This window comes from Dendrobates tinctorius, unplaced genomic scaffold (genome assembly GCF_039654945.1).
Source record: "Dendrobates tinctorius isolate UK_male_01 unplaced genomic scaffold, ASM3965494v1 ptg000030l, whole genome shotgun sequence".
Lineage (NCBI taxonomy): Eukaryota > Metazoa > Chordata > Amphibia > Anura > Dendrobatidae > Dendrobates > Dendrobates tinctorius.
Window position 1 is genome coordinate 11630780 of NW_027361698.1, and position 16411 is coordinate 11647190.

The 16411-nt window shown below is 44.0% G+C and overlaps 1 protein-coding gene across 1 annotated transcript in view; it reads right to left on the bottom strand.

The window, feature by feature from the left end:
• Positions 1–16411, bottom strand: part of SYNPO2 (synaptopodin 2) — a 459389-nt gene that overhangs the window by 442113 nt on the left and 865 nt on the right. The gene's annotated exons all lie outside the window — the stretch shown is intronic.

The window sequence follows — 16411 nt, forward strand, 5'->3', positions numbered from 1 at the left end:
CACTAGCTTGAGCAAGACGCCGAGAACGACGTCTTTGCTGAGCAGCCTCCTCTGTGGTTGGGACAGCAGTAGGCAAGGCTTGAGATTCCTACTATGCAGAGGCAGGAACCCGACGCCTAACAGCAATGGAATGAAACTGAAAGGGAGAAGATACAGATTAGATACTAGAAAAAACTTTTTGACAGTGAGGATGATCAATGAGTGAAACAGGCTGCCACGAGAGGCGGTGAGTTTTCCTTCAATGGAAGTCTTCAAACAGAGGCTGGACAGACATCTTCCTGAGATGGTTTAGTGAATCCTGCATTGAGCAGAGGGATAGTCATGATGACCCTGGAGGTCCCTTACAACTCTAACATTCTATGATTCTAGTCTATGATTCTAAAGTAACATTAGCTTCAAATAAACTGAGAACAATGCTAGAAATAGAAATTTACAATACCACTGGCCCATGCACTGATCTTCCACAGCAATCACTTGAATTCCCTAATTCCATATAATATATAAGACACTAGATTAATTGAACATATTAATGTGTGGTGTGTGTAGATAATGCATGTCTGGTGACTAGAGATGGGCGAACCCGAACAGTGAAGTTCAATGTCCATATCGAACACCTACAGTTTGGGCACAGACACCAAACACAGGCTTCACCAGGAAGTCCGTATTACTATTCAGGATTGGCCCCCCAAACACTGGGTGTTTGTTGTGCTGTCATGTGCATGACAGCGCGGCAAACACTGCTTCTGATTGGCGGTAAAATAATCACCGCCAGTTAGACAGCCACAGTTCCCACGCTGTCAAATGATAGGTATAAAGTTTACCTCTGGTCACTGGTGTCGGCTGATGGGTCTATTGCTCTCATCAGCCTACACCTGCTGCCACTAATAACAGCAAGAGCAGGCAGTGGTTGATGTGAGTATTCATCAGCCGGAACCTGTGCTCTAAATAAATTGTGACGAGTCAGCTTCAGCTGAGTCGACTTTTTCTTTAGGGTGGACCCTCTGGGTCGTGGCACCCACCCACCGAGGGCGAGCTGACCTTGTGAGGAACCACCCCCTATACAAGGAGTGTCAGGGGCAAGACCAAGGGGGTGAGCCACCACGACTGCTGGACCAGACAGCCGGCTCAAGGAAGACACAATGTGAGTGTCTGACGACCAGGGGCATGCAGGAAACAAGACAAGATGTAAGTTCAAGGTATCTTCATTAAGGAAAACTTCAGGGTTACATCAGGTGCAAGACGTGATAACACAGGGGAAACACAGCAAGGTGCATGCAAGGGCACGCCAAGGTCCATGGCATGGTACGTTCTAGATGACATGCCTGGGTACAGGCAAAGGCACGATGATGCCGGACTCCGGACAGCAGGCAACGATCAACAGGGTCATCAGGTTCCGGAACTCTGATGGCGATCGGCAGGATCCGGGCCTCCGGCAAGCAAACCAGGGTTCAGGCAAGGAGACACGACAGTCTTCAAAACATGGTGCATGTTAGGGAACACGCCAGGGTCCAAGGCAAAGTTCAAGGCAGGGTGCGTGCTAGGGACACGCCAGGGTCCAAGGCAAGGTGCAAGGCAGGGTTCAACACACTAGGCATGGTGCGTGTATAAGAGACACGCCAGGGTTCAAGGTCCTGGGCGCGCTAAGGAAGCCACCAGGATTCAAGATTCAAGGTCCTGTGCGTGCTAGAGGCACACCAGGGGCACGGTACAAAGAATGGTCCTGGCCGTGCTAGGAGGCACGCCAGGGTACATGGTTAGCGGCAGGTCCCACGCGTGCTAGAGAACACGTTGGGCTTTGAAGTTCAGGACAGATGTCCTGTGCGTGCAGAGGGGCACGCCAGGGTCAGGGTTCAAGACAAAGAGCAAAGCACAGAGCAAGGTAGAAGCAAGACAAAGATTCAAAGCAGGTCATAGAACTCAGAACACGACAGAGAGCCAAGGTTCAGGACAGAGCAAGGATAGCAAAAGACTTGTGCAAGAGTAACACAAAAACGCACAGTGCGAGAAACAGCGTGAATGCAAGGGAGCACGGAAAGCACGACTGGGGCACCGGCAGGCGGTACCGGCTGGAGGCACAGACAGGCGGGCACGACTAGAGGCGGCACGGCTGAGGCACAGACAGGCGGAAACCACAATAGCACTAGACGGCGAGCACGGCTGAGGCACAAACAGGCGGGCACGACTAGAGCCGCACGGCTGAGGCACAAACAGGCGGGCACGGGATGACCAGGCGCGTGCAAGAGGGCATGCAGCCACAAGGCAGGGCTAAGCAAAGGTACAGGACAGAGACGCGTGCGAGACGGCACGGCAAAGCCTAGTACGAGAAGTGCAAGAGCGCACGAAAAATGGAGACAAGACACAGAGTTCAAGACATGGGCCTGCACATGCAGAGGGCATGACAGGGGCAGAGTTCAAGGCAAGGTCCTGCGCATGCAGAGGGGCACGCCAGGGTCAGAGTTCAGGACAGAGACATCGAACTAGCAGCGGAGCGGAGGCCGAAGCCCAGAGCTGGGTCAAGGCAGAGCCTTGAGAATAGTCACGGAGTGTGCTAGAGAGCACCATAGGACAGAGTCTAGCAGCGGAGCGTAGGCCGAAGCCCAGAGCCGGGGCAAGGCAGAGCCTTGAGACTAGACACGGAACATAGGACGAACAACAAGGCAAAGAAGAGCTTAAGCAAGACATAGCGAAACAGGCAAGGCAGAGAACAGAGGAAGTACTACAAGGACTACAAGTCAAAGCATGACAGAGACAAAACATGGCACAAAGGACAACACAAGCCATGGCACAGGACAAGAGGCAGAATACAAGCACAGAGCGTGTGCAGAGACGCACGACAGGGCAGAGTGCAGGGGCACAGAATACAGGGAGCGACCGAGCAGACCAAGCAGCCATGCAGGGAAGCAACACGATACTCAAGCCCCGACCATGGGAAGGGGCAGTCTGATATAGCACCATAGCACCTGCACTTCCAGGTCAGGACCAGGGAAGGACTTCTGGTTCAGATCCTCCTGGGTCATAGAGAGCGTTGCTAGATCAGACTGGACTGGACCATAGAGAAGGTCACAATGCAATGTAAATACTTATGGGGCTCCCGGCTTTGGACAAAGGCTCAATGAAAACATTTTACATTATATTCTTTACAATAGTGTATGATTGCAAAGAATATTATCTATTTTTTTTCAACTTTCCTTCCATTAGAGCATATGGGAGATACAATACGAATGTTTTTCATTCTAGCAAAAGTCTGAAAGCTGTGCCATAAACATCTTATGCTCAAGTAAGAATATTTGAATACCTGCCTTGTTAGGGATTTGATCACTGTAATGGAAACCATTTCTGTAACATAATAAATAAAAAGATAAGAAGCACTTTCACATACTTCAACAGTTTTCTCTTCTGGGGACTTTACATCAATTCAGAAGGGAGTTCCAGCTTTGTACTGATTTTTCTTGGACACATGCCTGCTTTAAATCATCATTCTTGCTGTTAGCAAAGATCTGGTCTGAAATAATACAGGCCTAGGCTGATGAAATTCCAAAGCTGAGCAATGGAAGCACAAAAACTTGCATGTGGACGTAGTAAAAACAGTAACGGTAACCCAGGAATAACAGAGCAGACCATGGGAGGACTACACTATGGTTAAGCAGTCTCATTTAAGGGAGTCTGTCACCCCCAAAAATCAAACTAAACTCATGCAGTCTTATAAGGGACTTGACCCCTATAAAAATCATGCCTGTGTTACAGATTTCAATACTTTAGTTCTTCATTAAAAAATAATTTATTACATATTAGGGTTCCTCAGGCCCTCTTGGAGAGTTCAAGGGCTCAGTGCATCATTCAGCCCACTCCACATTTCTCCTTAGGCCCCCTTCACATGTCAGTATATAAACACATACACGTGGCACATACTGTTTTTGTTACGCATGTGGCTTTCTGATGACCAAACGTATATATGTGTGTGCTTTCCATGCACACATTTTAAAGTATCCATGTGCCAATCAAATGCCATCTATGTAACACATATGTGAATAAAATGCACTCAAGAAATGACTGATTTTTATGTGCTAACCCTGGGTCAGGCACATCTCTTGCACTCCTGAATCCAGGCACAGTGCAAATGACAGGCACAGGTTAGAAAATAGCCTATAATATCTAATTATCTCAATTTCTGGGCTCTAAAAGTAATCAGTGACCTTCATAGGGATGAATTAAAAGAGTGTTATGAATGGGTCACCGAGGAGGATGGCAGGAACAGGCTAAGCCACCAGAAGACCAGAGAGGTTGGTAACTAAGCGGATTGCAGACCACTGATCCTATCCACACAACTAGCAGTAGCCGTGGAGCGTTCCTACGATGCCCTAGACGCTTCGTCACAGCTGGAGAACTAACTAAGCCTAAAGACAGAAAGGTGAAATCTAAACTGCCCCGGAGCAAATCCCCAAAGGAATAGACAGCCCCCAAACATATATTGTCGGTGAGACAAGATGAGACACAAACACAGGCAGAGAACAGACTGAGCAAACGGTGGGGCCCAAGCCGTCTAGACAGGACAGGACAGAAAATATACTGTCTGCAATCACTCACAAAACCCTAAAAAAGTCCAACACTTCTGATACACAAAAAACCTAAGGTCACACGACCTCACCCCCACTAGACCAGCACTCTGGTATAAACTAGAAGCAAAGCAAAAAGATACTAACATAACGGAGGACTGAATAAGCTGCAACATATGAAGCAGGGCCCAGCGCTGCCCCCAGCAGGGAGCATGCTGAACCCTAGCAGCAAAGCAGAAAGCAAAAAAAGGCAAAACAGATTAGATGCAAAGGATTAGCAAAAGAATCACTTAGCTGAACAATGCAGATCAGGCAGGGGACATAAGAACTCCAAATGCACATGGAGGAAATCACCAGCAACCTCCAAGAGCAGCCAGCTCAATTATATGCTCCCATCCAGTAATCCCAGGTTCCCAATTATCGTCGTCAGGTGGGGAACTTCCATCCACCTGGCCAGCTCCACTACTCTCAGTAACCACCAGAGAGGGCAGAGGAAGCTTTGGCTCAGAACTCCGAGCAAGAGAATTCTCAACAAAAGAGATTACACAAAATCAGATGTGAAAAAAAAATTAACAACCATAAATGTAGCAAAACAAAAAGTAGTCACAGTTTGCAAAAAATTATTTTGGTACGAGATCAAAATCCAGAGGCTCACAGTTATCTCATATACCCATTTAAGAAGTTAAAGCTTTAATACAAAAATACAAAATTAAAGACACTAAAATTAGTATTGCATAGAATAGGGACAAAGAAAGAAGAATCTATGAAATTTTGACAGTCTAACCTAGTATAGCAGTATCTTTGAGGACAAGCCAAGAAGATTTTATTTGAACCATCTTACTCTTTCTCACCTAGTGTTTCAGCTTCTTATCATACCCCTGCCACTATAGGGCCCTATAGGGGTAGCAGGGAGAGCCGCTGTGGAGTGGGGGGCCAATTGCGCAGGTCCTAGGGCTCCAACCTCCGCTGACAGGAAGGGACACACAGGCCATTGTAGGGATAGGCATCTCCCCAGGGTGTTCATTTCTTTGGGTATGATGCAATACTAATTTTAGTGTCATTAATTTTGTATTTTTGTAAAAAAGCTTTAACTTTTTAAATGGGTATATGAGACAACTGTGAGCCTCAAAACAAAAAGTACCCAAATTTCACAACTACCATTGAATAGCAGCCATTTCTAAGAAAAACCCTCTTATTTGTAAGAAAACCCTACTTATTTCTATGAAAAACCCACAAACTTTGCATTATTTGTTCATAAAACAAGTAAAATAAACAATTGTGATGAAAAAACTAGTGATGGCCGAACCTGAACAGTAAAGTTAGGAGTCTGTACAAAACACACGTCCGTGCACGGACCCAAAACACAGACTTCTCCAGGAAGTCAGTGTGACTGTTCAGGTTCAGCAGGCTGAACATCAGGTTTTTCCCACGCTGTCATCTGTGTGACAGTGCAAGAAACACCGGCAGCTCTGAGAAGCGGTAAATTCATTACCAACGGTCAGTGCACTGTGGTTTCCACAGTCAGATGACAGCGTGTGAGCCAGCAGCTCTGACCAGCGGTAAAAAGATTACTGCCGGTCACAGGCGTTGAATGATGACAGTACTTCCCTCGCTGATAGCAGCAAGAGCTGGTAAGGCTGATGAGAGTATTCACCAGCCGATGCGTGTGCATTAAATAATAAAAAACATGGTTTGAGTCCCCCTTTATTTTTGATAACCAGTGCAGGTAAAGCTGACCGCTGCGGGCTGCAACCTCCAACTGTCAGCTTTGTACTGGCAGTATTTTTAAATTATTTAAATAAATAATTAAAAATGGCATGTAGTCCCCCCATTTTTGACAACCAGCCATTCTAAAGCAGACAGCTGGGAGCTGGTATTATCATACTGGGAAAGGGCCAAGAATATTTACCCACTCCAGCCTAAAAATAGCAGCCTGCAGCCACACCAGAAAAGGTGCATTTATTAAATTAGTGTATTTTACTGTACTTTTTAATAAATAAAAAAATAAAGAAAAAAACAGATTGGGATCCCCAGGAATTTAAATAACCAGTTGAGGTAAAGATAACATTTGGGGGCTGATGTTAATATTCTGGGAATGGCCCAAAAGCCATAAAGGTTCCCAGGCTATTAATGTTGTGAGTTCATTTTCCCCTTCATTACTGAGGCCCGAGGAACTCCCTCTTCTGGTAAAGAAAGGTAGTGAGCCTGATTATCAAACACCTGAGGCTGATGATGATGACTGGCTGAGTGGAGTTACTGACTGGATATAAGGCTGCCGACGCCCTTCTGCCCTGCGGGTGATTTCTCTGTGGGATCCTTGGAGACCAGTCTGAATTCCTGCTCCTCTAAAGCTAAGTTTGCTGCTCGGCCTTTTGCATTGGTGCTTGACTTTGTTTTGCTTTGTTTTTCTGGATTTCTGCCATTCCCTGCTGGGGTGTGCTGAATTCCTTTAGCTCTGTCTTCTGAAAATACCTGAGTGCTGATTTAGTTTTTGAAGCCTAGCTGCTTCAGGGCCTTTTTCATATCAGCTTGTTGGCTTATGTCTTTGATAGGGTTTTGGCAGATTGCAGACAGCAGCCTTCCTGTCCTTTCCTATCTAGGTAGTTTTGGGCCCCATCTTTGCTCAGTCTATCTTTCTGTCTGTGTTAGTGTTTTCATCTTGCTTCAGCGTCATTATATGTTGGGGGCTGCCTATTGCTTTGGGGTCTGCTCTGGGGCAGTTTAGATTTCCCCTTTCTTTCTTTTGGCCTATTTAATTCTCCGGCCGTGATCGAGGGGTCTAGGGCATCGTAGGAACCCCCCACGGCTACTGCTAGTTGTGTTGATAGGTTCAGGGGTCTGCAATCTGATAGTTGCCAACTTCTCTGGTTTTCTGGACTTAGCTTGTATTTCTGCTTTTGCCTCCTACGGTGACTCATTCATAACAGAATCACCCGCCATACCGCAGATCCTAGGGTACTCAATAGCAGGAAAGAATTGTAAAAAAAAAAAAGTGTGTATATTTTTTCCTCTATATCTCTGAGGCCGTAGGGGGAATTTTTTTTTCTCTCAATGGAGATAAAGCAATTGTCTGATCGTGTGGAGCAGCTCGCTGCGGAAGTGTGGGGAATTTCCGCCTACCTTGCTCATTCACATGCTGCTGAACCAAAGATTCCTACACCTGATGTATTTTTTGGGGATCGGTCTAAATTTTTGAATTTCAAAAATAATTGTAAATTATTTTTTGCCTTGAAGCCTAACTCGTCAGGGAGCTCTGCGCAGCAGGTTAAAATTGTCATCTCTTTGCTGCGTGGCGACCCCCAGGATTGCGCGTTTTCTTTGAAACCAGATGATCCTATTCTGACTAATGTGAACGCATTTTTTCAGGCCTTGGGGTTGTTGTATGACGAACCTAATGCCATTGATCAGGCTGAAAAGACCCTGCTGGCATTGAACCAGGGTCGTGAATCTGCAGAATTGTACTGTCAAAAATTCCGAAAGTGGGCAGTACTTACTACCTGGAATGATAATGCCTTGGCTGCTCTCTTTCGGAAGGGGTTGTCAGAAGCCGTAAAAGATACTATGGTGGGATTTCCTGTTCCCTCTGGTCTTGACGATTCTATGTCATTAGCCATTCAGGTTGATCGGCGTTTGCGCGAACGCAAAGCTGCACGAGAGGTGTTGCCACCTGTTGAACAAATGTCTGAACCTATGCAATGTGATAGAGTTTTTTCCAGAGAGTAGCGTCAGGAGTTCAGAAGGCGTAACAAGTTGTGTTTTTTCTGTGGAGATGCCTCGCATATTATTTCTGTCTGTCCTAAACGAGAGAAATGCTTTGCACACATGTTTTCTGTTGGGGGTGTTCAACCTAAGTTTCTTCTGGCTATTACTCTGATCTGCTCCCTGTCCACATTTTCCGCCAAGGCTTTTGTGGATTCGGGAGCAGCCCTAAACCTAATGGACTTGGATTTTGCTAAACGTTGTGGATTTCTGATGACACCTCTGCAGACGCCTATCCCTTTGAGGGGGATTGATGCTACTCCTTTGGCTAAAAATAAACCTCAGTTTTGGACCCAGGTGGTAATGCGGGTCGCCCCAGACCATCAAGAAAATTGCAGATTTTTGGTGTTGCATAATCTGCATGATACTATTGTTCTGGGGTTTCCCTGGTTACAAATTCATAATCCAGTTTTGGATTGGAAATCTGTGTCTGTGGTGAGTTGGGGTTGTCGGTGTGCCTTTAGTGAGGCTCCGGTGTTTTCCACCTCTCCTCAGTCGCATGATGTTCCTGATTATTTGGCGGACTTTTATGATGTATTTAGTGAGAATAAGTCTGCGTCTCTGCCTCCTCATAGGAGTTATGACTGTGCAATTGAACTGAGCCCGGGGTGTAAATTTCCCAAGGGTCGGCTCTTCAATTTATCTGTACCCGAGCACGAGGCTATGCGATCCTATATTAAGGAGGCGTTGGAGAAGGGTCATATTAGACCATCCTCGTCACCCTTAGGTGCCGTTTTTTTTTTTTTTGTAGCCAAAAAGGATGGATCATTAAGACCTTGTATTGATTATCGTGCCCTCAACAAAATTACTGTTAAATATCAGTATCCGTTACCCCTGATTTCTGATCTATTCTCCAGAGTTAAAGGTGCTTGCTGGTTTACCAAGCTTGACCTCAGGGGGGCGTATAATCTTATTCGCATTAAGCATGGGGATGAATGGAAGACGGCGTTTAATACTCCGGAGGGACATTTTGAGTACCTGGTGATGCCTTTTGGGCTCACTAATGCCCCTTCTGTCTTCCAGTGCTTCATGAACGATATTTTCCGAGATTTTGACGATAAATTTTTGATTATCTATCTGGATGATATTTTGATCTTCTCCAAGGATTGGGATTCTCATGTGGAACATATTCGGACTGTGTTCCGGATCTTGAGGGAGAATTCCCTGTATGTCAAAGGATCTAAATGCCTTTTTGGAGTACAGAGGATTTCTTTTTTGGGATTTATTTTGTCCCCGTCAACTATTGAAATGGACCCGGCCAAGGTACAGGCCATTTACGATTGGGTTCAGCCCACTTCTTTGAAGGCCCTCCAGAAGTTTTTGGGTTTTGCTAATTTTTATAGGAAATTTATAGCAAAATTTTCTAGTATTGCCAAGCCTTTGACTGATTTGACTAAGAAGGGTGCTGATGTGTTAAATTGGTCTCCGGAGGCTGTTTCTTCCTTTCAGGAGCTGAAGCGAAGATTCACCTCCGCCCCGGTTTTGCGGCAACCTGATGTCTCACTTCCATTCCAGGTAGAGGTGGATGCTTCTGAGATTGGTGCAGGAGCTGTTTTGTCCCAAAAGGATCCTGTAACATCTAAAATGAATCCCTGTGCTTTCTTTTCCCGAAAGTTCTCTCCATCTGAACGTAACTATGATGTGGGGAATAGGGAACTGTTGGCCATGAAATGGGCATTTGAGGAGTGGAGACATTGGTTGGAGGGAGCTAAGCATCAAGTCGTGGTCCTCACTGACCACAAGAATTTGATTTACCTAGAGTCGGCTAAGCGCTTGAACCCTAGACAGGCTAGGTGGGCCTTGTTTTTTACACGTTTTGATTTTGTGGTTTCTTTTCTTCCTGGAACGAAGAATGTCAAGGCAAACGCCCTCTCTAGGAGCTTCTTTGCTGATTCTTCTGTGGTGACCAAGCCTGCTACCATCTTAGGCGAAGGGGTAGATCTTTCTGCCATCTCGCCCGATTTGAGACGTGCTCTGGAAGAGTTCCAGGAGGACAAACCTGAGCGTTGTCCCAGTGGAAAGCTGTATGTTCCTGACCAGTGGAAGAAGAGAGTGATGTCTGAAGTTCATTGCTCTGCTTTGGCTGGTCATCCAGATATTTTTGGTACTAGAGATCTGGTGAGTCGGTTTTTTTGGTGGCCCTCCTTATCTCGTGATGTCAGGAATTTTGTGCAGTCCTGTGGGACGTGCTCTCGGTCTAAATCGTGTTCTCGCTCTAGTGGGTTGTTGATGCCTTTGCCTGTCCCCAAGAGGCCATGGACACATATTTCAATGGATTTCATCTCTGATATGCCTGTCTCTCAAAGGATGACTGTTATTTGGGTGATTTGTGATAGGTTCTCTAAGATGGTTCATCTTGTACCACTCCCTAAGTTGCCGTCTTCCTCTGAGTTGGTGCCCCTGTTTTTACAACAGGTGGTTCGTTTGCACGGGATTCCTGAGAACATTGTATCTGACAGAGGAGTCCAGTTTGTGTCTAGATTTTGGAGAACTTTCTGTTCCAGGCTGGGAATTCAGTTGTCCTTCTCCTCTGCTTTTCACCCTCAGACCAATGGACAGACAGAGAGAACAAACCAGACCTTGGAGTCATATTTGAGATGTTTTATTTCTGCTGATCAGGATGATTGGGTTTCATTTTTGCCCTTGGCCGAATTTGCTTTAAATAATAGAGCTAGTTCTGCCACTTTGATGTCACCTTTTTTTTGTAACTTTGGATTTCATCCTCGATTTTCTTCAGGGCAGGTGGAGCCCTCTGCCTGCCCAGGTGTTGACACTGTGGTGGAGAGAATGCACCAGATCTGGGACCAAGTGGTGGATAAGTTATCTCTCTCCCAGGAAAAGGCCCAGCGGTTTTCCAACCGACATAGGACCATTGGTCCCCAGTTTAAGGTTGGTGATATGGTGTGGTTATCATCAAAAAATATTGCTATGAAGGTGGCTTCTCCTAAGTTTAAGCCTAGATTTATTGGACCTTACAAGATTGTGGAGATTATTAATCCGGTCTCTTTTCGTTTGGCTCTTCCTGTCACATTTAAAATCCATAATGTGTTCCATAAATCTTTGTTGAAGAGGTTTGTTGAACCTGTTGTTCCGGGGGTGGCACCTCCAAACCCTGTATTGGTTGAAGGTAACATGGAATATGAGGTAGAGAAAGTACTGGATTCCCGTCTGGCTAGACGGAGACTCCAGTATTTGGTTAAGTGGAAGGGTTATGGTCAGGAGGATAATTCCTGGGTCTCTGCCTCTGATATTCATGCCAAAAGATTGGTGCGTGCCTTTCATCGGGCTCACCCTGATCGCCCTGGTGGCGTAGTTGAGGGTTCGGTGACCCCTCCTCAAGGGGGAGGTACTGTTGTGAGTTCATTTTCCCCTTCATTACTGAGGCCCGAGGAACTCCCTCTTCTGGTAAAGAAAGGTAGTGAGCCTGATTATCAAACACCTGAGGCTGATGATGATGACTGGCTGAGTGAAGTTACTGACTGGATATAAGGCTGCCGACGCCCTTCTGCCCTGCGGGTGATTTCTCTGTGGGATCCTTGGAGACCAGTCTGAATTCCTGCTCCTCTAAAGCTAAGTTTGCTGCTCGGCCTTTTGCATTGGTGCTTGACTTTGTTTTGCTTTGTTTTTCTGGATTTCTGCCATTCCCTGCTGGGGTGTGCTGAATTCCTTTAGCTCTGTCTTCTGAAAATACCTGAGTGCTGATTTAGTTTTTGAAGCCTAGCTGCTTCAGGGCCTTTTTCATATCAGCTTGTTGGCTTATGTCTTTGATAGGGTTTTGGCAGATTGCAGACAGCAGCCTTCCTGTCCTTTCCTATCTAGGTAGTTTTGGGCCCCGTCTTTGCTCAGTCTATCTTTCTGTCTGTGTTAGTGTTTTCATCTTGCTTCAGCGTCATTATATGTTGGGGGCTGCCTATTGCTTTGGGGTCTGCTCTGGAGCAGTTTAGATTTCCCCTTTCTTTCTTTCGGCCTATTTAATTCTCCGGCCATGATCGAGGGGTCTAGGGCATCGTAGGAACCCCCCACGGCTACTGCTAGTTGTGTTGATAGGTTCAGGGGTCTGCAATCTGATAGTTGCCAACTTCTCTGGTTTTCTGGACTTAGCTTGTATTTCTGCTTTTGCCTCCTACGGTGACTCATTCATAACAATTAATATCAGCTCAAAGCCATTTGCTTAGCATTTACTGATTATTATAGGGGAGATTCCCCCAGAAAATGATGTGGGATCCTCCTATATTCAGTAACCAGTGAAGGCTAAACAGACAGCTGTGGACTGATATTAATAGCCTAGGATAGAGCCATAGATATTGGCCCCCTCCCAGACTAAAAACATTAGCTTTCAGATGCCCAAAATTGCACTTCCATTAGATATGCCAATTAGCCTCACTCTTCCCACTTGCCCTGGTGGTGGCAATTGGGGTAATAGTTCTGGGGTTGATGTTAGCTTTGTAATGTCAGCTGACATCAACCCGCAAGTTAGTAATGGAGATGCGTCTATAAGACACCCCCATTATTAACCCCATAGTAAGATTGTAATAAAGTCACAGAAATAATAAAGCCCTTTATTTGAAATAAAACTCCCCACCCTATTTTACCCATTTATTTAAAAAATAAAAATAAGAAAACACCATATTCCACATCTGTCCAACAAGAAGATAATCCATATTTGTCCCTTGAAGAAGTCCAGCTCTGCTTCATCTGGGTGGTTTGTTAAGCGCTGGCATGATGCGAGTGCTCAGCAAGCCAGCCTGAACACACTGAGACAGGAGCATGATATCTTGTTATGTTTAGCAAAATATTTATTTCTGCTGTTTTAATTGTTTTTCATATATTATTGTGCTTTTCTGTTCACTACTATTACTTCATTAATATTCTCGTCATGCCGCACGTCATGACATCACATCATCGTCGCAACCAGGGCCGGCCCGAGAGATTACGGCGCCCTAGGCGAAACTATTTTGTTGCGCCCCTACTATTCTGGGCAGTAGATGAAAACTTGGGATATAAATTTAGGAGCAAAATAAACCACAACAACAATGATTAATTAACTCTCTCCTAACTCTTTAATCTTCTGAGAAGTTGTATAGGACAAATATATACAAAGTAATCAATAACACAAAACAAAAATGACCATAGGTAATTAAAATTTTTGTTTCCTTGCCTTTTTTTTTTTAAAAGGAAGACACTAAGTCACCAAGATTAATTTGTTTAGCAACTTCAGATTCTATCGAAATTGTTGCCAACCCAACCAACTTCTCTTGCGTCATATTTGCCCTTAAATATGTACACTTTTCTTTCCATCCCTAAAACTTTTTGCCTTTTGAAAAGATTTTTTATAATTTTTTCTATTTTTTCTCTGGCGCCCCCTTTGGGTCGGCGCCCTAGGCGGCCGCCTAGTTCGCCTATATGTTCGGGCCGGCCCTGGTCGCAACCTCACAAAGCACATGTGCAGAGACCTCCCGGGCCTAGTCACAGTTGGGCTGGCCAGCTAAGAATGTGTGTCCTAAGGTCGGCAATATGCATGAAGTTGAGTGAACATGCCCAGGGTTTCAGTGGACCTACGAGAGAAGGTGAGCAGTGGAGGTGGCTGAATAGGTAAGCTGTGAGGTGAGGGTTTTTAAGTCTTCTAACTTTTTGACAACTCGGTATGGTATAGAAAAATAACAACTAGCCAGCCGCTGTTTTGCTGAAGTCACGCAGGGCGAATGCCAAAAAATCTGATTTCTGGAGAATATAGATTTTTGTAAAATCAGAGTAGAATTCCACTAGAATAAATTCCACCATCTCTAGTGATAACGTTTTTTTTATCATTTACTGAATAAAGATTCATATTTTTTAATTGTTGTAATTGTGCTCAGATTGGATCTGGAGGCATTCTAGGAGTATAAAAGCACTTTGTATAATAAAAGGGGAGAGTTTGGGTTCTTAGCCATCTAGGATTATCTTCTAGTTTTAAAAGCTTTTTACTTTTTAACTTAGTCCCAAGTTGGGCCCTCGAACATGTGATACTCTGATCACTCACAAAACACACAGGAAAACTTGTGTATTGCAGTGAATATTGCATGTCTGTGGACATCTGATGGTAAAAGGGCCTGCCTGCCACAGGGCTTAATAGGTTTTTGTACATGGCCAACCTCAGGGCCCCCATAGCCTGGCCCCCGGCTGTGACAGCATTCTGTTGGGACCATACAATCACGCTCGTCCCTTAGATGCTCAGGTCAGCTTAGATATGCAACTATTAAACAGTTCTAGCATTGGAGTATAGGGAAGCATCATCACTCATCAACCATAACAAAAAGATAAAAAAAATGTAACTCTTAAAAACATGCATTTATTGTATCAATATATTCTGCATCTCTTATAACTTTTGAAGATCACATACTAAAACTCTCAAATGTCTTGAAAAAGGTTGTATGTGGAACCGCAACGTTGCACAGCACTGGAGATAGATCAGTAATGGAGCATCCGTATTACACCGTCTGAATTTTGGAGTGTTGCCATTTTCTGATGTCTATTAGTGAGGACACTTGGTCAGGGTCCCGGGATCAACTGACATTAAAATCCTAAGATCTCCCAAAGCTAGATAGCAAAATTTCCTCATCTCTTTTTGAAAATCCTTAAATGGCACTGTATGGGATGGAGTATTAGATAAGCACTCTTATCATGAGAGGATGGAATAATTAGGCTTGTGAAAAGGCACCGGAAAGGTGACCCCATTCGCATGTATATAAGTGGATGAGAGAACATTAATTATGTGTAGTGGAAAAGTGATTACAGCATCTAGACAGTTACAGTAGTCAGAATAGAACACCTTACCTCCAGAGCTGCAATCACAATTCTGCTGTCAATGGAGACATCGACAAACTAGTTGTCAGCCATACATCTATGAAGCTGTCTGAGTAGGTCAGTAGACCCCCATTTGGGCTGGTGCTTGCATGTGTAATACGGGCAAACAAATTAGCTCACAATATGCTGGTATGAAAATACTACTACTAATTTCTCTGAGCTCATTTATAAAGTTGGGAAAATAAGTACACCCATATCTGTCTCAGGGGGCTGCACAAGCTCTCCTATTTCAGAGTGCCTACTCCTACCACATCTGGTCCACGGAGCTTAGCATCAAAGTGATCAGGTGGACAATCATTCATTTTATGGTCTTCCTCCCTGGCAACTGCAGCATTATTAGTAACACAGAGACAAAGTCCAGTCGGTTGTGCAAAGAGATGAAAAGGCATTTATTTCAGCTTTTGTATTACATAAATTCTTCCTCTCTCCTCATTGGCGCCGTAGGTGGCCGCATACGTGACCTACTCCTCATCCCATTATGTGTTTTGTTGTAAAGTTTATAATATTCAAAACCAAAAATTGTAAAAACTTCTACATTGAAAGACGCAGTACAAAAGTGTCCCACTAGGTGGCAGGTCGTCCCTGTGCCAATGTGTGCGCTAAGCTACTGGGGAAAGATACTAAAAGTCGTTTTATTCTTCTTTACTAGTAACTTTAGCAAAAGGGATAGACTTGTGTGATTGTTTCAGATAACAAAGTTATTTATGGATGAAAATAGTTGTAATAAGGCAAATAAGATGGATATTGTTTTACTGCTGGGCATATCTCATACAAATGTAACAGTTTTGTATTGTTAGAACTCATTAGAATATTGTCATGTTACATTGTCCATGACTGGTGATAATTCACAGTTGTTATGGTAGGTATTGTATATGTGTATATACTGTATATATATGCATCTCATATATAATATATATACACATATGTAGATGGATATATCTATGTATGTTTATCTATGTCTATATATATGTTAATATATATAAATATATATATACTGTATATATGTGTGCATCATACATACACACATATATATATATGAATGTTAATATATATACACACACATGTGTATATGTATATTAAAATGTGTATATATATTTGTATACTGTATATAAAATATGTGTATATATATAATATATATGTGTGAGTGTATATAATATATGTGTGTGTATGTAATATATGTGTGTGTATATAACATATTTATGTATATATAATAATATATATAACTGTATATATAAACATGTGTATAATATATATAT